This window comes from Camelus ferus, chromosome 1 (assembly GCF_009834535.1).
Source record: "Camelus ferus isolate YT-003-E chromosome 1, BCGSAC_Cfer_1.0, whole genome shotgun sequence".
Classification (NCBI taxonomy): Eukaryota; Metazoa; Chordata; class Mammalia; order Artiodactyla; family Camelidae; genus Camelus; species Camelus ferus.
Window position 1 is genome coordinate 19261099 of NC_045696.1, and position 25739 is coordinate 19286837.

Below are 25739 nucleotides of genomic sequence, written 5' to 3' on the forward strand. Positions count from 1 at the left end.
AGAACACTACTGTTAGGGGTGAAATTTAAATCTATCTTACTTTCAAGTTCTGTTAATAGCCCCTATATTACATAGTCTTAGCATTAGTTCCTAATAAATGTCTTTTGTTTTTACTGACATCATCTTTTGATTAAATAATACTTAATATAGTAGAAGACAAATTTTAAGGCCCTTTTAGTCTTTGATGTCCATAGCCCAACAGTTAGTTTTGTGGCTAATTATTTCTAAGTCAGACTAATTATTTTTGTGATTATCCACAATATTATTTCCAGTTTTTAAAGTCTTCAAAGATTTGTTATACTCCAATTTATCTGTTAATCTCAGTATATGTTGAATTATTCTTTCTAAAGTAGGAATAGAGAATAATAAAGTATATTAAAATAGCTGGGTTGCAAGTCAATAAAAAGTTAAGTATACAACTAGTGACAATTTGGTTTATAGGGGAAAAAATCCTCCATAATTTGTCTGTTTAAGATATTCCCACACACTAGAATATGCTTTGTGTATATAAAGAAGGGACAAGAGTAAAATGTGATCCTAAATACATTGCTACATGTGTGTTGTGTATGACTTCTTTCCTGTGAAGGCATTTGTGTTTATGTGTAAATCCAATATGAAATCAGGTCCACAAGATGCAAAGATCTATGTTGCCCTACTATCATGTGACTTCAGAGATCTACAAATATTGAAAGCTAGCCAGACTACTTCAAGAAATCAGACTGTTAACATATAAAGTGAAAAAGCACAATATATAATTTGAGAAACCTTGAGATACTTAAAACATCTGTTAAGACTTTGAAATAATATTTTACCTAAATTATTGTTGTTCAAACTATTCCAAAAGAAAATTTTACTAATCCAAGTGCAAAAATTATAAAACATGTGTTTAATAGGACTAAATTTTCATTGGTCATTAAACATAGTTTTATTCATTGTCACAAAGAAATAATGGACTTTTTACTTACCATTTTGCCCTGATTTAATCACACATTAATTCCTTGAACTACTTCAGATATTTCTCTCAGCAGCATTCTTTTCAGCTAAATGTATCTGTTAAAATCTTCCTATTAATCACGACCCTTCCATCTTTTCCAACAATCTGGCTCCAGTCTTAATTTGTTTTCCATACCCTGTGGGTCTCAATTTTGAAATTAATGAAAACCAGCATAAAGATACAGTTTCTATTGCACAATTTACAAATACTTGCGTTTTATTAACTGTTTTCTTAACTGATCATGCATTTATCTCTTATCTCCCTAAACAAAATTTTTTTTATGTTCCAAAGAAAATAATTTTACTCTGCCTTTTGTTTAGATTAATAACTGAAGGGTGGTTTTCTCAATGATTTTTTAGTTTGATTAAAATAAGAATTCCATTATTTTCCTTCATGTTTAAATACTATAATATTAAATAGTATAGACAATACCTGAAGAGACAATATCTGACTCAAAATTTATCTTCAAATTAAAATGTGCAGAAGTTATAAATTACTTTTTAGCATTTAAACTGTATTCTAAATGCAATAGGAGCCAAAAACACTTGTATTTCAAATGGTGATTTATAAAGGAATTGTTAAGCATAATTATACTTAGTTTATAATATTTCTATATCAACTGTGTTTTGTGCATCAATTGTATCTTCTAATTATAAGTCTCATGTATTAACTATATATTTTTTTTAAATTTTCTATATTCCTGATCCTCTGGCACTAACCAGGGAGAGACTGCCGTCCAGGGTTAGTTCTTTTTTAGAAATAGCAAACAATTTTTCAGGAGTGCATTTTTCACATACAAACCAATTCAGAGCCCATACTCCCAGCCCTCTATATCCTCTATCTGAACCTCACACTCTGGTTAATATCCCCCTGCCCTAATCAGGCTTGGGCCAGGAATCCCAGAGCCTGCAGAAATTATTCAAAATAGCCAATCCTAAACCTGTTTACCCTACCTCACCCATTCCTTCCCATGGAAACCACAGTAAAGGACGTTTCCAGCTTCTCCTCCTGGTCCTCCTTCACCTCCTTTCTGAGCCTGGTGTTTCCCCATGTGACATGACATGACATCTTCGAAACTGTGGTTAACGATGTTTTCAATGATTGTTAATTCTTTTCTGATCCTTTGGCTTCATCCTATTTGAATAATAACACCTACATTTCACAAAAATTGGCACGTTGAACAGGGTGGCTTGGCCTTAGAATGGGATGGTATGCTGCCATACTGCTCTTGGCTTAGATTGGGACTTTGATGGTTTTTGGTTGCAGATCTGTCTTTTAGACTGTGCTGTGATTTTTACATTTTGGGCAAGATTCAGAATGTTAATGCCCTTTTCTTATCGATACAGCATGGTCCAGATCACATGGTGCTATATAAAAGCAATTCATAAGTTATAAATTACCAGAAACTATAAATTATTAGTATCAAAGATTAAAAAAATACTAAAAAATATCATTTTACTAGACAGGTAAACCATCATTTGAGATACCATAAATAAATAAGGAATTATTATTACCAATTATATAAATTTAGGTCATGTTTTTAGTTAATTATTTGTTGTCACCCTTGCTTATTAAAATTATTTGTACACAAGTAAATAAACAAAGCTTAAAATTTTTATGAAATTTGTCACAACCTTCTGGTGGTATATGAATAATTTACTGCATATACATAATGACAATTTTTATTTGAATCAAATGGCTTGACTTAAGCTCACATAGAATCACATTTCAGCTAGAACCAAACATGGGGCCTGGATGAATAAGAATAGTTAACCTTATTTTAAACAGAAATTTCCAATTTTTTTTCAGTCCCTTAAAAACAGTTATAGATATAAAATGCTTTTATAAATTCTTGTTTTATTTTTAACTATCTAAAATTTATATGAAAGAATATAGACTAAATATGTCTGTTCTTCACCTACCAATATCCAGTAATTTTAATTGTTTGCAATATTTGATTTATCCCCTCCTATCTAAATGCATATACACAGATGCACATGTATATCTGAACACACACAGTAACACACATGTTGACATATGTAAAAATAACTTGTATAATTTACCCCAGAATACTCTATGTATCTCCTATGAAATTAAGCTCATATTTTCATTTTTTAAAGATATTAATATTTTTGAAAGAGTTCAGGCCAGATACCTTATATATAGAAATGAGAAAGACCACACAAATGAGAATGAGCAAAGCCTTATTATACAAAGGAGTCAGTCAGCCTCTTTTGTGCCTTGGCAGAGTCACAGGCAGGTAGAGGAGTAGAAAAACATTATTAGAGTGGAAAAAAGAGAAGGCTTCAGTTATGCCCTGACTGGAGGCTGTTAGCATGGAGAAACTGTTTTTGAACTAATTAGATGTGTGGGGCATCCTGTGTGATTTGTTAGAAGAGGTATATCTTTGACTTTCCAGATTTCATCATTATAAAAAAACTTCTACTTTTTGCCATCAATAAGTACTTTGTAAGGTAATACTCTGAGATGCTGTGAATATCTTATAAATAGCCTATTCCCCAGAAGCACTTTACCCAATCACTTAGCTTTGTTGATGATTATTGCACAGAGGGTGGCAAGACAGTGATCTTTCCAATTCCCTCATTCTTTCTCTGCATGGTAGCTTTCGTTGTTAAGTAAATAAGAGCCTTTTCTTTACCCATCTCCCTTCTTTGTGAGAACATCCCTATAGATCCATGGAAATTTTTTTTTTTGTTATTTGAATTTTTGTAGTGAATTACAGTCAATCATTTTCTTATAACTTTCTTTCTGTTTATTTTTTAAAAATATTTAAAAATAAAGTCCATCTCAAATTTGGCCCATGGGAGCACCTTTCAACCAGGTTCTTGTTCTAGTCACACATTCACATCAGGATTTGAACACATCCCTGCTTCTTGGAACAACATATTACGTGTTCATATTTTACTTTGTCTTAATACAGAATTAGCCATTTCACCAAAGAACATTGATCCCTTTTATTGGGAACACATTACTGCTTTACTTTTAATATGGATAAGACTGGAATAATATTTTTTTTATTGCTGGGAATATTTATTAAGAAAAACTATGTAAAATATTAATAACCTTAACATTAGAAATTCTGTAATGACTTAAGTAACCATTATCAATATATTATATATCTCCAAATTATTTAATAATTTTCTGAGTCACTAGTTTATTAAGCCACTTTGATCATTGTACCTATCTTTTTATATGTAAATACACGAGTATCATTTGACTACATTGGTATATAAAATAGTCAAGACTTGGAAGGGACAAATTGTGTTAAGTCAGATGTTTCCTTACCAGGGACTTACCTTTTGCAATACAGCAATAAAAAAATAACATTGTCAAATTTTCTTTCAAATTTTGGGATGTGAGGAAAAACAAACTCAAGGGAAGAAGGAAAAAAGGAAGTACATGTAAAGGTTTTGAACTATTCCAGGCAGAAAAAATATTTGCTAGTAGTCATACTAGGAAGAAAACTGAAGCTCAAGTTAATAAACTAACTCACCTGTGATCACTTAATCTTGGATGATGGAGATGAGACCCCCATATCAGGCAATATCACCCCACAGTTTCTTGTTCTAAAGTCATGAGGTAATAAGCCTTAAAAATAAGTTCAGAACAATTTATTTAAAAAGGAGATAAATGCAAGTTATAATGTTGAAATGACTGCACATTCCAACATAAAATATTTTGTTTGAAATTTATACAGAACCTATACAAACAAATTTTTCTTTAAATTTAAGTGATTTACCAAAAAATCCAGAGAGAATTGGAATTGGGAACAGTTCCAAATTTTTTAATTAAATCCAGTTTTACTTTTGTAAGAACATAAGGCCTACTATTAAAATTATTAAAATTATAATTGATGAAATTAAGAGAGACAAGTATACTAATAATACAGTCATATAACGCTTACTGTATGCTACCCACTTTCCTAAGTATTATGTATTTTAATACATTTGATCCACAAGACTACCATGTGAGATAAGTTTTTATTATTAATCCCACTGAGGAGATGATGAAACTAAAGTACAAAAAGAATAAATACACGTCTCAAGGTCACAGAACTGACAACTAGCAAAGCCAGGTTTCAAACTCATAAAGTTGGGATCCAGAGTTCTGGCTTTTAAGTCCCAAGAAATGCCCACATTTCAGCTTTGTGTCTGGGCATATTTCTGTTAGTAGAAATGAGGAAGGCAGAGAAAGCAAACGCTATTTCATATTTTTCTCCCAGGAAATGGGGGAGATGAGCAAAAGTTTTACATATGCTATATTTGAGTTGTCAAAAGGAAAGCTATTCAATGGAAATGCATCTGAAAAAAAAAATGTGGGACTAAATCCTAGCCCAGAAATCAGAATAGAAATTTATAATTCAACTATTATAGGGGTTATTTAAACTGAGGGAGTAGAAATAATATTAATAATAATAATAATAATTGCTATTATAATGTAATGTCTACTACAATAATTTATTTTTATATGTATGTTGTAGTTTATAACTAGAGTTCTTTTCACATATATTATGTTACTTAACCTCATATATTATTAAATTTAATGTCAGAGATAAAGTTCTTTATAGAACAGAGAAGACTTTCAAGACATCTCAGGAAGAAGAGTCAGTCAAGGAATGAGAAATGACTGTAGAGAAGAGAACTGTTCCAAATATAAACCAGATTTCAAGAGTTTGAGAAGTGGGTGGATGATGAGCTAGTGAATGTGACAAGGTATTCTGCACTTTCAAGAGGTTTTCGGAAAAGGAGTTTAAAGTGTTGGTCAGAGCTAAAGAAAAAATAACTTTTAGGATAGGATAAACTAGAACATATTTAGAGATAGAGAAGAAAACTAATGGAGAAAAAGAAATTAAAGAGCAGAAGTGGAGAGGAGATGGTGAACGGATCGTGTTCCTTGAGACATGAGGATGAAATCAGAAACTGCCATCTTTTGTTAAAGATCATGGACAAAGTAGTAGATACGGAAAGATTCAGTAAAAAATATGGGGTTGGGAGCTAAACATTTTGAGCTGAGTGGCTTCAGAAAGGAAGTCGATAAATTAACATGTTGAGAATAAGTAATGGGAGCAGAGTATTGAGAAGAAAAAAATGGCCTAAACATGTATGGAAGTGTACTGGGGATCAAGAAGAGAAACATTTTCAATAAAGTCTGTGACATCTACTGGTCAACTTTCTGTCTCAAGCACTTTTAGTAAGAATATAGTTCTTAATCACTTCAGTCTTTTAAAATTAAAAAATAAGGCTCATATTTCATTATCATAATATAATTATTAGATGTTCCTTTCATTGTGCTAAGTAGGAGTCATGGTAAAATCTAAGACTGAATGAATTCTCAACTGGGCCAATAAAGGATTTCTGTCATCATAAAATGTTAAATGGAAAAAGACTTTTAATAGTAATTACCATAATCTACATTGGAGCTCAGAGAAGGCAGTAAAGTCAATCACTAAATGATTTATCAGCAATTAATGTTTCAGTGTCCATAGGGCTCTCACTGTTAACTCTGCTGAATTCTGAAAGTTATATGTGTAACAAATTAACTTTTAAAAATATCATTTAATTTCTCTAATAATTTTAATTCTATTTATTTTAGTCTTTAATTTGTGAAGCTCTTTTTCACCCACTTGAGTGTCCAAAATATGCTACACAGCTCTAGATGGAAAACAAAATAAGAAAATCATTAAAAATAAGAAAAAAACAATTGAATTTTGTTCCTTGCAACATATAATTTCTTTATGAATTATGAATTCTATGAAAAATACCAGAAAAATGTAAGCCCATAATTTTTGAAATTTCTATAGAATCTAGCCTTACTGTAGTGCTTTAGCAAAATCTCCTGAGGAGTCTAAAAATATCTAGACACAAATCATGCACAAAAATTAAAGAGATGAGATGAAGAGGAAAATCACCTGAAGTTTTTGTGCCAGAACCACACTTGCATTGTTGTTGTGCAATAACAATTACTTTGTCCATTGCTTCAGTATAGAATTATTCTGTTTACTGGATACTTATCTGGAGTATATATGAGGATTCTTTATCAAAGTTTTAGCTGGGTATTGTCTGAAAAACTGAGGTAACAAGCAAGAAGAACCCTTTAAAATCAAAGTAAAAATTAATTCTCTAAATACAATATGGCCCTCAGGGACAAGATTCCCAGAGTCAATTATGACACCGCTTGCAGTTTTTATGCAATTTCTTATGTCTGCTGTAACAAATTACCACAAACTTCATGGCTTAATGCAATACAAATGTATTGCCTTACAGTTCTGGAGGCCACAAGTTCAAAATCACTTTCAGTGGGCTGAAACTAAGATGTGCTCCTGGCCAAGCTTCTTTGGAAGGCATTAAGGGAGAATTTGTCTCCTCTCCTTTTCCAGCTGCTAAAGTTGTACCTCTTGACTCATGGACTCCTCCTCCATCATCAAAGTCAGTGACAAACTCCTTTTCTCTCTGCCTCTGCTTCTCCCTACTTTCTTCCCATGGCTTTCTTCTTCTGTAGCCTGTGCCAAATATCTCTTATATAAGGATACCTGTGATAGCATTTAGAATCCACCTGGATAATTCAAAATAATCCTCCTATCTCAAGATCCTTAACTTAATATCCACAAAGTCCTTTTTGCTGTATATGGTAACATTCATAGGTTTCATGGATTAGGATGTGGGTATCTTTGGAGAATCCACTATTCAGCCTACACAGCATATAAGGCATACAATAATCTATAGCATGGTGTCTAATGTGTTTCCCTTTATCTGATGTATGACAAGAAAACTGTCAGGAAAACCCTTAATAATTGAGAACTTGCATACTGAAATGAGCATATGGTATCAGAAAGTCATGCTTCTACAAATCTTTGGAAAGTAGAGGCTGAGCTCCAGCTCTGAGCTGTCACTTGCTTCACCCACAGATCTCCAAGAACTGACAACTGTAAGGACATCTCCCAGCCACAACATTTTTCTCTCAAAAACATTACTTAGCAAGTGTTTGCCTATGAACAAAAGAGGAGAAATATAACAATGAAAGCAGAGTATCATTAGATCAAATGAAAACCAAGAACCAGGTATATCCAAAATGCAGTGAGAATAATGTTTGGGAAAAAGAATTCCAGACAATTGGTAGAGAGAATTATATATATATATATATATATATATATATATATATATACACACACACACACACACATATAATATTTTATATTTTTATATAAATATATACATATATATTTATAATATTACATATATTATATATACACACACACACATATATATGTATATACACAATAACATATGTTATATATATATAATCGATGATTGATCATATAACAAATATGTGGGATATGACAGTCTGGATTAAAGGTGTTGACTTAATGGTATCTATCAGACAGCACATGGCAGAAAATGTAAGCAGGGTATAAAATATTTTTGTTAAAACTGTAGATCAGTCAGAGCATATGACATACACTTAGTTTTAATTTTAAATGAGAAAGGACAACTGTGCCTTAGCAGAGAGCTAGACATATTTTGACATGGCTTATTGTAGCATCAGAAATGGGTGAATTCAGATCTTCACAAGTTCCTAATCCAGACATGAGGCTCAGTGTCTGTGTGCCATTAATTGGGGTATTATGTGCTGTCATCTTTGTTAGTTAACTCTTCATATGTTTATATAATATATATTCAACTAAAATTTTCATCCCTAGTGGGATAGAGCATAGTTTAGGCATAAGACATAAGCACACATAGCAATAAATACTCTAAGAAAAATATTATTTCCTTTTTGACAATGGCAAACCCAGGTACTCAAAGTTAATTGTGTTTTGAAGTCACTCAAGCAAAGCTTTTTCATCTATTATAATGCCTAGGATACTGCCTGATATATAGTATGTAATCAGCAGAAACATACTGAACAGAACTCATTAACATTATTTGTAAAAAATAATCTGTACCCAGCTAAATAAATTATTTTCAAAACAAGCAAAAAAATTATTAGCCAAATAAGATTTTTTCTGTGGAAAAATAATAAGACTTAGCCATGATCTGAAGAATGTACCTTCCTCATCTTTCATCTGTCCTTTGGAATCATGACTTGAATTCATAGACATTTATCAGATGATTTACCAGGGCTTAAGATAGCTTCTCAGAGTGAGAAAAGAGAAGGTGGGTGTTACAGAGATTGTTCCATCTGGGCACAGAGCCAACCAAAATAAAAACTACATTTGTAAGTCTAGTTTGGGAATAGGTATAGTTTTGAGACTAAGTCAGGATGCTGGGATATAAGCAATCATAACTTTTGCAGCTATTGAAATGTATAAGGAATGGGTCAAACTCATCTCCTTTTTTCTTCCTTTTTGCTGGTTGGAATGTGTACATAAATGGTTGTAGCCGGGAATACCATCCTGGACCATGGGAAATCCTTGTGAAGGGAGGCTGTCGCAGATTGAGTCCTTGAAGTGGACACTGAAATGGAGTTTGGCATGGATAATATTTATTAATAGTGCCTTTTGGACCATCCACAGTAGAAGTAAGGAAAAGGAAACAAGGTTAGACGGGAAGAAGCTGAACTGAGATGGAGCTCCCACAATATCCTCCAGCAACCTTATGAGGTCTGTGGAGCTATAATTGCCCCTCAAAATAGTCCCATGGTGGGTTAAAGTAGGCAAGGCTTTATGTTCCTGTGTTGATCAGTCACTGGCTGAGGGCAACCCTGGGAAAGCATAAGACCTTGGGAGAGGCAGCTCTTTGCAGCTGAAGCACCTTCTCAGGGGCTGACAACTGTATGCTCACAGATCATCAACAAGTAGGAAGACAAACCCTTCAATGCTGGCATCAGATGGTTCAAACCATTGTTCAATACAGTGGCCATACCCAGTGGGTAATAAAATAGAGAAGCATCATGAATCCTGGAACTCTGACAGAACTTTCCAGTCTTGGAATGCCAACCTCTGGACCTTGACATGAGAGGAAAAATTCGAACACACTTACTGTAACATCTCCTCCACTAGCATATCTTTTATTACCATCTTTATGACCACACCTCCCAAAACGTATCTCTAATCTAGATCAAGTGCCAGAATTGTACAGTATACGAAGTACTTGGCATTTCCAGTTGAAATAATGACTGCAACTTTATTTCAGTTTCACCAAATTAAAATCAACATCATCCCTCACCAAACACGTTTTCTTTTTGTACGACTAATCTCAGTATATGGCACAAAAACCCATGTAGATGTTCTTATTTCACAGTCCAGATTCTTATCTCAGCTCACAAAGCACTTCATGAGTTGACCTTTTTTTATTCCATTTCATGACATTCCCATCATCAGTTTAAAACCCCCCTTAGTTCTAACAAGAGGCTATTTTCTCTCTATTCTCTAATCCTTTGTCCACACCATTTCCTCTGCCTATACTCTTATAATCTTTTCCCTTCCAATTAACTTGTAATTCAATTGCATTTGCAATTATTTATTTCCAAACAAAGCATTGTAATCTCATTATACTGCTGTGTCTCCAGCACCTACAAAATGCCTGGCCCACACTAGGTCTGTATTAATCTCGAGCAGATGAATGAGTACATGTATGAATGAAAGGAGTCCTTGGTTTCATCTACCCCAGTTTTCTCCTTTTTCTATAGAAGCACGCCACAGCTCAGTCTTCAGATTCTAACAGTAGTGAAATAAAAACCTGAAAATGTATTAGGATCAAATAACGGACAATGACAAATGTTAGAAAAAATAAATTGGACTTAATTTGTTAAACAGTGTAGAGCCACTGAAAACTTTTAAAAAGCCTTCAGGCAAAACTCTGAGTTTAAATCCCAGGCTCTAGTCAATTAAAGATAACCAGAATGATCATTTCATTAATTAAAGTCTTACTATTTGTGTATGGACGGTGTTAAGCTGTGAATCACTTAACAGAAGGAACTCTGAAATCAAAATGATAGAATATCAGCTGTGGTCATTAACTCTTCAGCTAGCATTAAACAGCAAGAGGGGAAAAGGAAGTGGCTTAAAACTAAGAGGGTATGATAGCCATTTAAAGTGACCTCCAGGAGTGTAAAAGACACAGAACAAAATGCATTAAAGATAAGATGAGGGAAACATAACTGAAGAGGAGAATAATTTTTAAAATGCAAAAATACAGGATGTGCAGTTGTGGCAGATACATAGCTAAGTGTCATAGCAGATAACAAACTAGCCATAATCACTGATGTAGCTCCAGGGAAAGCAAATACAGCACTGAATTCTAAGTAGAAGCAGTGCACCTGGAGATGATGCAGTGGCTCTTAGATTACATTCTCAGTGTTTTGTCTCTTTTTTTAACACTCTGCAATCATGAAGCTTTGTAGAAAATGTGGGGCAGGTTGGCAGAAAGGAAATATACTCTATTAAATGGTTGATTAATTAGTTCAATAAAGGAAGAATAAATAAGTGACCATGCTGAAGGGTGACCAAGAGTTATGTTCTGCAGAGGGTGGTGTCCAGGCAACTTCCACCAAACTCTATTCTTTAGAAGGAATTAAAAGAGTAACATGGTAGACACCTATGATAGTGGATTTATTAATACCTTAAAATATATATCAGCATGAATTGCTTTCAAAACAGAAATAAAAATTGATTATAACTTTCTTTGAAGGATTTAAGTAAAATTCTATTAAATAGGAAATGATATATTAAATATCTTTTTGATTACTCTTATCCAATGTAAACATTTTGACACAATCATTCTTAATATTGGTTTGACAAACTGATTTTGAAAAAGCAACATTGTTCAGTGTATATACTTATACATAGAGAAAATGACAGTGGTGTGGGGAAAGAGAGAAACTAACACTGAGGCAAACTTGACACAATGGAATGAACGCCAGCCTCGTAAGTGATCTTAAAAATGGTGATAATGGGTGTTACCAGTGGATTCTCTGCTGGGAACCATGCTGATCACTTTTTATGCTTAATCACAGAATTCTCTTGGTGATCCTATGGATAGACAGTATCATCATTCTCAATTTTAAATAGGGAAATAGGCTTAATATGATCAAGCAGCTGGCCCATACTCACATACTAGGATGTAACCTATTCTATGTTGGACATCAGAATATATGTTCTTAACCATATATTATACTAGAGTATCAGTCTCAAGAAAGCAGCAGAGTCAGGTTGTTTTATTTTTTTTCCCTATATCCCCAATGTTAAGCACATGATGTTACTTAAATATTTGTTGAAATAATGTTACAAATTGAAAATTTTGGAAAAACATGTTGAGATAAGATAAAGATGCTAAAGAATCTATGTAAAGATTATAACACATTTCTTAGTGGTATATGGACTGAATTGTTTCCCAGAAATTCATATGTTAAATCCCTAACCCTCAGTGTGATTGTATTCGGAGACAGGCTTTTTAGGAGATAATTAAAGTAAATGAGGTCACGAGGCTGGGGCCTTACCCCAGTAGGACTGGTGCCCATTTAAGAAGAGGCAGGGACACCAGAGATCTTCCTCTCTCCACAAGCACGGATATGAAAATGTCACATGAGGACGCAGCAAGAAGGCAGCCATTGGCAAGGCAGGGAGAGAGCTTGCACCAGGACCTGAACCTTGCCAGAACGTTGAGCTTGGACTTTCCAGCCTCTACAAGTGTGAGAAAATTACTTTCTGTTATTTAAGTCACACAGTCAGTGGTATTTTTTAATGGTGACCTGAACGGACTAAGACAGTAGCTTTAATTGAAAAGGACTGTCCTAAAAATCATATAGTTTATAATGTCAGGTTAATAGGATGGGAGTTAAAATGCAGACCTTAGCACCACAAAGGGTAAAGTCAGAGAAGAGGTGATGAGGATACTGGCTGTTTGGAGAGAGTGTGACTTTAAAGACGTTCTTCCCTTTGTTATTCACCTCTTAACAGACAGGGGAGCTCTGTTATTGTTGTTGTCATTATTGTCACTGCTGTTTGTTTAAATCTGGGAGAGACATAATTCTGAATTATCTCTCTGTGTTTTTATTTTTGATATATTGCCTTCTGAGGATGCTAAACAGATCATATTTTTCAATATTCATGTATAATGTATGATGATTGCATATTTGCAGGAAAAAATAGCATAGAATTAGGACCACAGAATATCTATTGAGGTGGAAACACTAAGAAAATCCCGTTATAGAAGTGTCTTCAGTGTCATTTTTTTTAATATTCTATTTTTTTCATTTCTGATATCATTTCAGTCCATGGTCTTAGTTGAGAGAAACTAGCCTTCATTGTAAGAGACTAACCTGAGGATTGGCCTTCTTTAATTCAGTGCTCAAATAGGAATTTGATTAATTCAGAATTTTTTTAAAAAAAGTGAGAATTGGTTTGTGTTTATTTAAGATTATACAATGACCTAAAAACTGGAAAACACAAATTCACCATAATGTCATATCCTTGATTAGTCTTTTGAGTTATTCACTTTCAGTTGCAAAAGGTTTAAATGAGAAAACGACAACAACAAAAATTACATTAATTTCTTTTTGAAAAAAGCACTGAAGAATTAGAAGTGATTATAAATTAAAAATGTAGTAATAGTTTACATGGAGAAAGATTTCTCTAAAATCTGAATTTATTGATATTTAGTTTTATATTCTAAACTATGATTTGATCTTCTATGTCCCTCATGCATAATTTATTTTTTGAGGAGAAAGACTTATAATTATAATGTGCTATCTGATCCAACATTTTAAAAAATGTTCCTCATCATTTCCTGCAGAAATAGGGTGAGAATAGAGCCTTCACTAATTATAACTATGGCAAATAATATTTGATTATGACTTTTTAAAATGTTCTATTTTAATTCTTAATTATTTAACATTATTGGAAATTTTTACTGTTTTCTGTCTTTAACAGTTAAGCATCCCTGAACTTCATTTCCTTATGTATATTTTGGAAAAAAAAAAAAAAAAAACTAGCAGCAATATGGCAGACAGTACTGACAAGAGAAGTTCCCCTTCTGTTCAAACACATAAAACCCTTCATAGAAAGAACATATTTTAGTGCATAACAAAGTTTTCAACACATAGCAACACAATATTTACAATTTCACTACAAGAATAATAAAACATGTGCTACTAGAAAACTACCAGAGCTTATCAATGAATTCAGTAAAGTTGATAGGTACAAAATTAACATACAGAAATCTGTTGCATTTCTACACACTAACAAGAAAATATCAGAAAGAGAAATTAAGGAAACAGCCATATTAACCATTGCTTCAAAAAGAATAAAATACCTAGTAATAAACCCACCTAAGGAGGCAAAAGACCTATACTCAGAAAACTATAAAATTCTGATGAAAGAAATTAAAGATGACATAAACAGATGGAAAGATACACAATGTTCTTGGATTGGAAAAATCAATATTGTTAAAATGATCACACTATCCAAGGTAATCTACAGATTCAGTGCAAACTCTATCCAATTACCAATGGCACTTTTCACAGGACTAGAACAAAAAATTTTTAAAATATGTATGGGAACACAAAAGACAGTGAATAGCCAAAGTAATCTTGAGAAAGAAGAATGGAGCTAGAAGAATCATGCTCCCTCACTTCAGACTATACTACAAAGCCACAGTAATCAAAACAGTATGTTACAGCATCAAAGCAGACATATAGATCAATGGGACAGGATGGAAAGCCCAGAAATAAACTCACACATTTATGGTCAATCCATCTATGACAAAGGAGGCAAGAATATACAATGGAAAAAAGACAGTCTCTTCAATAAGTGGTTCTGAGAAAACTGGACAGCTACATGTAAAACAATGAAATTAGAACATTCTCTAACACCATATACAAAATAAACTCAAAATGAATAAAGGACTAAATATAAGGCTGCATATTCTAAAATTCCTAAAGGAAAATATAGGCAGAACACTCTTTGGTACAAATCACAGCAATATCTTTTTGGAACTGCCTCCTAGAGAAATGGAAATAAAAACAAAAATAAACAAATAGGACCTGATTAAATGTAAAAACTTTTCCACAGCAAAGGAAACCATAAAGAAAACAAGAGGACAACCTATGAAATGGGAGAAAATATTTGGGATGGATGCTACTAACAAGGGATTAATTTCCAAAATATACAAACAACTTACACATCCTAATATCAAAAACAAACAAACAAAAAACAATGAAAAAAAGGGCAGAAGACCTAAGTAGACATTTCTCTAAAGAAGACATACAGATGGCCAACACTCACATGAAAAGATACTCAATATCACAAATTATTAGAGGAACGCAAATCAAAACTACAATGAGGTATCACCTCACAACAGTCAGAATGACCATCATCATCCAAAAGTTGATGAATAATAAATGCAGGGGAGGTTGTGGAGGAAAAGGAACCTCCCTACACTGTTGGTGGGAGTGTAAATTGGTGCAGGCTCTATGAAGGACAGTATGGAGGTTCCTTAAAACACTAAAAATAAACTTACTATATGATCCAGCAATCCCACTCCTGGGCATATATCTAGAGGGAACCTTATTTCAAAAAGATACATACACCTAATGTTCATACCAGCACTATTTACAATAGCCAAGATATGAAAGCAACCTAAATGTACATCAACAGATGAGTGGATAAAGATGTAGTGTATGTATACACACACACACACACACACGCATGCACGCATGCACACACACACACAATGGAATATTACTCAGCCATAAAAAAGAATGAAGTAATGACATTTGCAGTAACATGGATGGACCTCGAGATTATCATAGTAAGTGAATAAGTCAGACAGACACAAATATCATATGATGTCACCTATATGTGGAATCTTAAAACATGATACAAATGAACTTACAAAATAGAAATAGACTCACAGACATAGAAACAAACTTATGATTAGAAAAGGGGAAATGTGGCAAGAGAGGGATAAATTAGGAATTTGATATTAACAGATACATGCTACTATATACAAAATTGGTAAGCAACAGGTTCTACTGTATAGCACAGGGAGCTACATTTAACATCTTATAATAACCTGTAATGGAAAAGAATCTGGGAAACTATATATATATATATATATATATATATGTATAACTGAATCGCTTTGCTTTACACCTGAAACTAACACAATATTGTAAATTAACTATAGTTTAATTAAAAAATAGTTTAGAAAAACATGTCCTTTTAGTCTTATACATAAAACACTAATTATTTTTCAACTTATTCAGTTTGAAAATGTAGTGAGTAGTGGACATGTAAAGATTGAAACATAATTAAAATATATTCGTTAAAATATAAAATGCATATCATACTCTCAAAAATTGAGATAAAAATTAACAATTTTATTTTAGAAGAAGGGATTATACACAGATTTCATAGTTCATCACAAACACACTAGAGACATATAAAGTCTGGAATATCATTTTTATAGCCCAAGTAGAATATCTTAGTGTAAAATAATTTTAAATAGCACACTATGCTACACTCATGGGCTAAAAAAGACCATCTCAATTTTTATTAGCTGTGTAGCCTGTGCAAATTCAGAGCTTATTTTGAAAATGTCATTTTCAAAGTGAACATTTTTTTTTGTTTATTTAAAACCACAACAGCCAAATTGTCATTCAGAAATGAATCATTTCTGTAGCAAATTCCATTTTTGAAATGTGTATCTGATAGAACCCCTACAGTTGAATTTCACTGAAATTTTTGAACTCTTAGGTTGCATTATTTGAGTCTCTGAATCTTAGTAAGCTTTTACAGACACATTTTTTGCTGTTTGAGTAGCACTTCCCATCCATGTTAATGAATATCTTTACAACATAACTTGTAAAGAACCATTCCATCCATTAAATTAGATGGGACTTTTTAGCATCATCTTGAATAAAAAAAGATGCATCAGCTGTTTTCAAGCACTTTTAAATATCAGATATGTAACTTCTAGACTGCAGAATGAAGTTGGCAGAACTCAAATAAAACTGCTCTTGATATTTTCAGGTAGGCTTTTCTAAGACTAGTGTCACTGGAGAGGGCAAAGGTTAAACAAAAAAGGAAATGTTTACAAATTTGAGGAAAAATAAGAAACACTTAGTAAATATGTTTACAGCCAAAATGTGTGGAAAGGAATATCAAACACATCTGTTTAAAGGATAAAGAAAGTTTTAGCGTAAATACAATGACCTTGAGCAGATTCAGGCAAAGGCAGACTTAAAAATATGTGCTAAGACGTATCTTTCATAAAGTGTTGCACTGCAGTTTTTCCAGGAACTTGAGGAATATTAAGAAAAATTTTAAACATAACTAAATTTGAGAATTCATCTTGCTAAATTGAGAGGGCTCTGGGAAGTAAATTTATATAACTGGAAGAAAAAAAGATCTAATAGTTCCTGTTGTGTAAGAAAATGCTACTTTCAAGTATTTTTTATAAAAAAGAGAAAAATTTTGCAGAACATTTCTACTTCTTCAATATTAATAAAGATATTGTGTTTGAATAATAAAAATGATTGACTCTTAACATTTACCAAGTTAAACTAATGGAAAAATTAATAGAATAAATATGTTATTACACCATGTTTTACGAATCTACCTTCCAAATATTTAAATTGAATAACAATAGAGCCCAGAATGTAAAAAAATTGAATACAGGTAATAGACAGCTTCTTTCCCTCAGTAAATCTAATGACAAGTGAATTATGTTTTTGTGAAAGCAGCTGAAATTTCTCTGTTTCAGAGGCTTTGGAATAATGCATCAGAAAAGTGATGGAAAACAAGTGTCTCCCATACCATAAACTTATGGCAACATAAAATACATTGTGAAGTCATCCTCTGGACATCAATAAAAAATATATCAAAATGTCTGTATGTGTTTTATGTTCCCAATTCTGCCAAAAGCACATTCTGCTATAAACCACCAAAATGTGACCAAGTTTCAATTAAGTATGTCTTATATTTTATGTACATTTCGTTATTCAGCTGGCGTTGAGATGCAAATTAGATATAGTCAATATATTCTTCCTAACTCTATCGATTTTAAAAGATCAGATAAAAATATGAGAACTTAAACGATTGTATATAGTTAGCCTCATTTTAGACTTGACAACTAAATCTCTAGTCTCCTCAAAGTATTTCTATTCTAAAAAAACTAAATTGCTTTCTAATTCATCATAGTAGCCTGGTTTCACCTGATATCAAGACAGCACATAATATTAGGCATTAATTTAAGGCCTTACTCCACAAAGCACATTTTACTTCTTTTATTAAGCTATTTTTAGATTAAGTGACCATATTTTTGCAGTAACTGAGGTAAAATGCAGATTCATAGACATTTATCTGTGATTACAAAACCCAAAAACTTCTGAAAGCTGAAAATATCTTCGCAACTCAACGAGCAATGACCTTCTTTGTATTCACTTAGAAAATGAATAGATTTGAGGTTATTTATAGTTATTCTTTCCCATTTGGTGTGATACTAATAGGAGTTTCTGTGAACGTAAAATTATGCTTGATCACAGACCCCACTAGGAGTGTTATATGTACACATATGTGCATAAAATATCTCCAAAATTCTAAATTTTAAAACATATCTGGTTTCATGATTTTCAGAAAAGACTATGGATATGTGTAAAGATTTAAGAACGTTGATTGATTTGCATATGTTTGACTATGTTTGCATCCCAGAGGTAAATCCTTCTTGGTCACTGTAAATCCTTTTAACAGTGCTGTTGAATTCAGTGTGCAAGTGTTTTATTGAGGATTTTTGCAACTATGTGCATCAGGGATATTGCCCTGTAGTTTTCTTGCAGTATCTTTGTCTGGTTTTGGTATCAGGGGGCAGCCAGTCTCCTAAAATGCGTTTGAAGGCTTTTTTCTCCTTCCATTTTTTAAAGAGTTTAAGAAGGATTTATACTAATTATTCTTTGAAAATTGGGTAAAATTCACCAGTGGAACCATAAGGTCATGTGTTTTTCTTTGTTGGAGTGCTTTTGATCACTGATTTAACCTTTTTATTGTTACTGGTCATTCCAAGCTTCCATTTCTTCTTGATTCAGAAAAATGATGCATACACAATAGAGTATTATTCAGCCTTATAAAAGAATGAAATCCTGCCATTTGTAACAACATGAATAAGCTGGAAGGACAATATATTAAGTGAAATAAACCAGATGCAGAAAAACAAATATTGCATAATCTCACTTATGCAGAATCTAAATTAGTCAAAGGTCTAGAGCAAAGAGTAGACTGGTTCTAGTAACTGAGGGTGAGGGGGAAAAGGGAAAATGTTGGTCAAGCTGTAAAAAGTTTCAGTTATGCAAATAAATATGTTCTAGAGCTGAATGTTGGAATATAGTTAATAATACAGTGTTGCATACTTGAAAATTGTTGAGAGAAAATCCTGTTTTCTTACCACAAAAAAAGAAAATAGTAAACATAGGAGGGGATATTATGTTAATTAACTTGATTGTGATGATTATTTCACAATGGGTTGGCTTACTAAATTATCAAGTTGTACACTTCAAATATATACAATTTTTAATTGTACCTAGAAAAGAAAGAAAACATAGGACAATATTCTGGAGTAAGTAAATAAAAGGACCTAAAGTGTTTCTCATAGTCCTCCATTCTGAGCTCTTTGCAGCAACATCAAAGCTATAAAGAACCTCTCTGAACTTGGACCTGCAACTCCTACTGCCCTTGCAGGAAGTCATATCTGTTTGGATGTCATCATACCTACTATTTCACTTGTTGCCTAGTCTCATTCTCCAAATTTGGAACCTGGGATTATACCAGTGCCCTCTCTTCTGAAGTGGTAGAAATGAGCTCTTGTGCTGTAATTTGTTGGAAGGAAGTGTTGCCCTGTACCCATAGTCAGAATTTTCCAAAAAATGTAGCTCATGATCTGACCATGCTAGCCTGAGCTTGGATCACTGCAGGAGCCATCAGACTGGTCAACCTTTGTCAACTCTTGTACCCTTACATTCCCTTCGTAATAAAGCAATTGATATGCCATGCCATTCTTTTGCTTAGAACCTTGCAGTGGTTCTCATGTTCACCCAGAGTAAAATATAAATTCCTTCTGATGACCCAAAGGTGCTTTTTGTCCTCATGCATTGCTTCTAAGACCTCCTGTCTTTTGACTCAGTCTCCCATCCTCTCCACTCCAGCTAAATTGCCCTCTGAAGGGCTGTTTTTTCACACAGATTAAGGATTTGGCTCAGAAAACTTCCTCTACCTGAAGTGTTGTTTCTCAAAATATCCACCTGGTGAACTTCCTCACCTCCTTCAATTCTTTGCTAAAATGTCACCTTTTACATGAATGCTGTTGACTACCCTTTCCAAATTTCAGCAGCCCCTAAACTCATTCTCTGTACTCCAAGTCCCCCTTAATCTTCTCCATTTTCTTTTGCATAGTACATAGAATCATTTGACACACTACACAATTTATTTAATAATCACAATGATAATAGGAAACTTTATCTGTATGTCAAGTTCATGTAATAGTTTTTATTTATACAGTAGGCATCCACTAAATACTTTTTGTACAAATGAATGATTAATATATGATATTGGTGTTGACTTAATTCAGCTGTAAGTTTAGAAAATGTTGGATTATTAGGGAAAACTTTGAAGAAAAGGAAATCTAGAGTTCTGTTTACTGTTCAGCTTGTAATTGACTATCTAGCTTTGGACAAATTACTTAATATGGGCTTCAGTGATATAATCTACTATAACAATAACATAAAGAAGAGAATTAGACTAGTAAATTTCTGGTTTTCCTTCCGTCTCATTTTCCATACACTCACTCCATAATTTCCCATAAAAAATATAGGAAAAAGTGCCCAAAAATCAGTTTACAAATATTTGCAATTCATGGACTACAGCAGGGATTGAATAAATAACTGTTGAATAATTGCATGTATGTATGGATGAAAATTGTTATGTGTACCATTTTAAATATTCAAATGTTAAGCTTATGAGTGTGGAATTCCGGGACTACATAGAGATTAGAGAGGCACAGCCAGCTCTCCCATTGTGTGAGCATAGAAAAAGGGCCAACAACTATGTAAAAGTCATTGATGGATCGCATTCTACTAAGTGCGGTGAGCAACAATGCTTGTGGGACTGTGGAAAGGACACTTATGGAAGTGTGCCATGCCTGGGAAATTCTTTGTCTTGTTAGTCTTAAAAATGCATCTGTAGTTGGAAATGGATAGTGACCTTCAAGAAATAAAAGGTGACCTAAGCTTTCACTATCTTACTCTGAGGAGACTAAGATACTAGTCCAAGCAGATATTTTGCCAACAATTAGTCCATGTGCTATTTTTCTAAAAATGTCACAGTGTCTGTCTTTAAAACAGATGATGACACGATAGCACATGAATTTGTATTTTCACAACCAAGATGAAAAATAATTGAATTCCACCTGCCAACAATCCATAAGACCCTTGAAAAGTTAGGCAAATGTTATTTTAACTATATTGATAAGTAGTCTAAAAATTAATTGGACTTGTCTAAATACTATAATCAGAAATATCTTGATTCAGAATTAGTGGTTTTGTGTTAATATGATTAGCCCTGCTATAGGTAAAAACAATCACTAGAGATAAATTCATTTAAATATATTACATTTATTCACATGGGTCCTGTCAACTTTGTCAAATCAGAAAGAAAGGGGAAAATCCAAGGCAATTTGAGACAATAAAAATGCAGTGGAAATTTGAAACAAAATTTGAGTTAAGCCAAGTCCATAATTTATGATTTTATTGTATCAGTGGGATAGAAAGTAGTAGGGGAAAGAACACTGAATGAAGTCAAAATATCTGGGTTTTAGAGGTTCAGAAAGGACAGCAAGGCAAGTGATTCAGAAATAGATATGAGCCACCTGAGGATAAAACAGAAGTGATGCGGGCAGCCCTCTAGTGGGTCTGTTGTATGCTATCACACGCAGCAACCTAAAGGACCCGTGGAGAGCTGTTCACACCCACCCACCACACAGTGGGACAGGAAACCAGTCAGAGTAAACATCTATCTTCCTTAAAATGATAATAACCCTGGAGAGAAAATGTATTCAAAGTCAAGAAACCTGTATTCTACACTTAAGAATGTCCCATATAAAAATGTATCATTAAACAAGCAACTTAAGAATTCAATCCCTTTTTCTAAATTAAAAAAAAAAAATCTTAATTTAAATGTTATTGTAGACACCAACAGTGCTTTTTATGCATAAACAGTGATGACTGCCATGGGCCCTAAAGTACAATAGATACAAATAGAAATATTTGATTCTTCTCTATGGAAGTAAGTGATCAGTTGATGATAATTAATTTACAATGTTATTTTCCCAGCTCTCCACACTTTCCAATATCTCGGCTAAAAATCTTTTCTCAGGCTCTTGAAAAGCAGACTGATTTCTTCCTTTAATCCTTTCACACCCAGAACAGTGCCAGACACCAGATAGAAACTCAATAAACACATGTGGAACTAAAGTAAACTTTGATTATCCTCGGAATGTCCCCCAATGTCAACGTCAGAACTGCTTCTGCAAAATAGCCAGGCGTTCCCTTTACATGGTAAAAAATAGAAAGACTTTAGCAAGTCTGCATGAATATTTTTAACTGTGTTTCTTAGTTTGGGTTCCCAAGGATAATGCTGGAAATAATGACTTGAGTGCAAGCAGGTGTTGGGGTGACACTAGAGCAGCAGTGAAGGACAGGCAGATGGAGACGGGAAAGGAGGAAAATTACAACAAAAGATGAACGATTAATATCATCATTGCTGTAAGCATCTGGGACCAGAACCCTCTAGAGACCCTCTGAAGAATGGTGTAAAATAGACTTTAGATTCGTCCTGCAAAATATAGGAAGTTGGGACATTTATCCATCGACTCTCATCCTTAGTGCACAAGTGTGTTCCCGGTAATCTTAATGTTCTTGAACTTCTGTGAGGGACATTCAGGAGGGTTGAGTGTCCCAGTACAACTTTAGAAAAATGCATAAAGCAGAAACACAGAGAAGTAGCACATAGCACTCTTTAGGTGGAACAGTCAGCCTACAAGATACGTCCACCAAGGCTGTCATGCAAATGAACATATGCAGAAGTGATGTGATGTGGGTCATAAAAAAGTATATGCTGCACCAAGATAGTTCATAATATTATACTTTTAAAATATTATAAACGTGTGAATGAAAACATAGTCTTAGTAACTTAAATGCTCAATAATGTATTATAAAATACATATAAACCATCTCTATAAATGATGGACTTTCAAGTGTGCTTCCTATGTGTTTTTACATAAAGCACATTTCAGAAGATATATAGTGCATTTGTTCATTAACTTATTCATTCATTCAATCTATATGTATTGAGGAATAACTATAGTCAGGCACTGTTCCAGGCAAAAAGGAAAAATTTAGAAATACAACAAATAAGAAACTGTCTTCCTTATCTAGGTTTCTATTTGATGGGGAAGGGGTCCCAGGTCTTATGCCACACAAGAGCCAAGGAAAATTGGGTTCTAACCATTAATGTAATCTGGTGACTATTTACAGACTGGCAAGGCTATGTGAAATCCTGTTTTCCAAAATAAAAATTAATATATCTCATGTTAAATTTTCTGTATTCACTTATAAATAGAGCACAGTGAGTGGCCAGATCATGAAATTATATTGGATGGGTTGCAACTTCATTCTATTTTTAGCTCTCTTATCCAGTATATCAAATTCAGTGCTTTCACATGACACGTCTGATGCCAATAGTTTGAAGGCAATTGAGTGAGGGCTCCTTGAGTTCAGTTTGAACACTAATTGTACTGGCAATGACAGCATCACCAACTGACTGACACTTGTTCACCAGACAGCTAGGATAAGAGAATTCATATATTGAGAACTGTGAAAGAGGTTAGAGGAAATGAGAGTGGAAAAAAATTCAGTTAATAATGAGATTTAAAAACTGATCTGTAAAGCTTAACTCCTTACTTAGACTGACATGTTATATGTCAGGCTACCTCTGTAAGAGCCGTCTATGCTGTCGCTCAGAAATAATTTCACGCGCAAGGAACTTAGTACAGGAATTAGACATCAGGAAATCTGAGGGGCAGAGGGTCTGTCTCCCCAGGAAGGGTAATTATGAGTCATTTACTGTGCTTCAGTTGCTCCCTTACGAAAGCAAAATGCATGCACTCAAAACAATCTCAAAGTTTCACAATTAAAATGTTCTCCCGAGAGTCCCTGTTTCCATGAATAATTTTTGATAAAAAAAAAAAAACTAGCCAAATCATAGTTTATGTTGGTGGGATTTTGTTGGCTTGTACATAAGCTACAAAAATCAGTTTTAGTTAGCAATGGTGATACATTTTTTAACCCTAAAAATATCACTGTATCTTTTTCTTATTATTTATTTGCAAGGTATTTATGGATCAAGATATATGGAGGTGACATTTGAAATCCTCCTGATACGCACATCAGAACTGGTCAATCAATGTAGCTTCTTAAAATATATATACATGTATTTTTTCAGAATGAAAAATCGTATTTCATAACAAAATAAAAATTGGAAATTACAAAAATGATACAGTACACTTTTACAATATCTCTTATGTCTTTTCTTTACAGTAGTAAAGGGAGAGAAAAAACTCTAAGTTCATACATAGCTTATGTGCCAAATAAAACATGCTTTGAAAAAATCCAGTGAGCAGTTTCATGTCTTCTGAGGCTTTAATAACTCTTCATCCTGGAAGAAGTATTTTTACCATTAATCTCTATAATGGAGTTTTACGGTTCAGTGTTTAAATCACCAAAAGATGGTGCCATTCCTTCAGCTACTGTCTTTTAATTCCAAACATAGAACATTCTATCCCTTGTTTTCTGATACTGCATCTTAGCAAGTCCTTTCCTTTCTTTCTGACTTTCTAATAATTCTCTTGATAGAGGAAACCAGATGGAGATAGGAAGAAAGACGGGTAGAGAAAGGACATAATCTGGTTAATCTGCATGCTTCCTGGAAGCAGCAGAGAGCTGTTGGTTCCAGTTCCAGATTCTTTCAGTCCCCCAAGGGCTAGCGTCACATGACCTTCCTCCCAGAGGTACCAGGCTAGCCAAGCAACATTCTATCTGGAGAGTTCCCTGCCTCATCTTCAAGGAGTCCCTCTAAAATTACCTAAATGTCCCTAATCCCAGCTTCCTCTAACTTGATATCTATGCCACCCAAGTCTTCCTCTTTCGCTTTTCCAACCTTCCAGCAACCATATAACAAATTGTCCTATGTTAAATTCCCTCCATCAAAATACCTAACTTGACATTTCTGTTTTCCTGACTGAATCTTTACTGATACAAAATATTCTCAATAAAGTACTTTCCTAGAATGCATTGTCTATATCAGTGAATCTGACAAATGTAAAGAATTTTCAGAAATTAAAAGTTTAAGATAAAAAGTTGCATTGATCTTAAATATTTCTCTAGTTGTGCATACCTCAATGTGGAAAAAAATAGCAAACTAAAATATTATAAGAAGAGACAACAAAAAAATTCCAAATATTTTGGTTATTTTGATGTATGGCATCTCTGTGGCTGTTGACTGACAGGTTATTTAAGAAGTTTATTGATTAGCAGATTAATTACGAACAAGAATACACACACATACACACATACAGAGACATACTTAATTTATAGTAAGGTGGTTTTTCTATGGTTTGAAAATTAATATGGTTATAACAATAACAAGTATCAGTGTGTAAGGCTGTTTAATAAAAATAATTCA